Source organism: Colobus angolensis, unplaced genomic scaffold, assembly GCF_000951035.1.
Source record: "Colobus angolensis palliatus isolate OR3802 unplaced genomic scaffold, Cang.pa_1.0 Scaffold79, whole genome shotgun sequence".
In the NCBI taxonomy this organism is placed as follows: domain Eukaryota; kingdom Metazoa; phylum Chordata; class Mammalia; order Primates; family Cercopithecidae; genus Colobus; species Colobus angolensis.
This window is the reverse complement of record NW_012121709.1, coordinates 6,437,475-6,439,253: the sequence shown is the minus strand read 5'-3', so window position 1 is coordinate 6,439,253 and position 1,779 is coordinate 6,437,475.

The window sequence follows — 1,779 nt, the reverse complement described above, 5'->3', positions numbered from 1 at the left end:
ATTAGCCGGGCATGGTGGCGGCGCCTGCAGTCCCAGCTACTTGGGAGGCTGAGGCAGGAGAATTGCTTGAACCCGGGAGGCAGAGGTTGCAGTAAACTGAGATTCCACCACTGCACCCCAGCCTCGCAACAGAGTGAGACTCTGTTAAAAAAAAAAAAAAGAGTTTTAATGCAGAAGAAAACTGTAAAGTGAAAGAATAATGAGAGACACATTTAGAAAACAGAGAATGGAGATACTTCATTGGCTGAGTGCAGTGGCTCAGCCCTATAATCCCAGCACTTTGGGAAGCCAAGGCAAGAGGGTTGCTTGAGCCCAGGAATTTGAGACCAGCCTGGGCAACATAGTGAGACCCCCCTACCACATCACTACAAAAAATAATTAACTGAGGTAGTAATGTGTGCCTGTAGTCCCATCTCTACTAAACAAGCAAACAAACAAAAAATTCAAAAATTAGCTGTGTGTGGTGGCACGTGCCTGTAGTCCCAGCTACTCCAGAGGCTGAGGCAGGAGAATTGCTTGAACCTGGGAGGTGGAGGTTGCAGTGAACCGAGATTGTGCCACTGTACTCCAGGCTGGGAGACAGAGTGAGACTCTGTCTCCAAAAAAATAAAAATAAAATAATAAAATAAATAAAAAATACAAATACAAAAAAGTTGTCCATGTGTGGTGGCTATGCCTGTAGTCCCAGATTCTCTGGGGGCTGAAGTGGGAAGATCATTTGGGCCCAGGAGGCAGGTGCAGTGAGCTCTGTTCATACCACTGCACTCCAGCTTGGGTGACAGGGGAAAACCCATCTAAAAGAAAAAAAAAAAAAAAAATGCTACATGTAGCACCTTGGACAGAGAAGTGTTTGAGCCCCATGGTCCCGATAGGACTGTGGGATCAGTGGCATATCAAATGACAGGCTCCAGCCGGGCGCGGTGGCTCAAGCCTGTAATCCCAGCACTTTGGGAGGCCGAGACGGGCGGATCACGAGGTCAGGAGATCGAGACCATTCTGGCTAATACAGTGAAACCCCGTTTCTACTAAAAACTAGCCGGGCGGGGCGGCGGGCGCCTGTAGCCCCAGCTACTTGGGAGGCTGAGGCAGGAGAATGGCGTAAACCCCGGGGGGCGGAGCTTGCAGTGAGCCGAGATCCGGCCATTGCACTCCAGCCTGGGCAACAGAACAAGACTCCGTCTCAGAAAAAAAAAAAAAAATGACAGGCTCCAAAACCATGCCTTAGGTCTATAAAGATTTTTGTTGACTCTCTTCATACAAGTCAATCCAGTTTATCCTAATTATTTTTATTATTATTTTCTCAGAGACAGGTCTTGCTGTGTTGCTCAGGCTGGAGTACAGTGGCATGATCATAGTTCACTACAGCCTCCACCTCCCGGGTTCAAGCAATCCTCCCACCTCAGCCTCCTGAGTAGCTAGGACTATAGGCGTGCCACTATGCCTGGCTAATTTTAAAAAATCTGTAGAGACAAGGTTTCAGTATGTTGCTTAGGGTGATCACTCCTGGGCTCAAGTGATCCTCCAGACTCAGCCTCCCAAAGTGCGGAGATTATGGGTGTGAGCTACAGCATCTGGCCCTGGCTAATTAAAAAAAATTTTTTTTTGTAGACATGGGGGTCTTGCTGTGTTGCCCCATGGAGGTCTCAAGCTCTTGGCCTCAAGAAGTCTTCCAGCCTAGGCCTCAAAACCCAACCTAGTTTATCTTTACAACATCCCATGCGATAAATATTAGGTCTATTTTGCTGATAGGGAAACTTATGCTTTAAAAGGACCCTACAT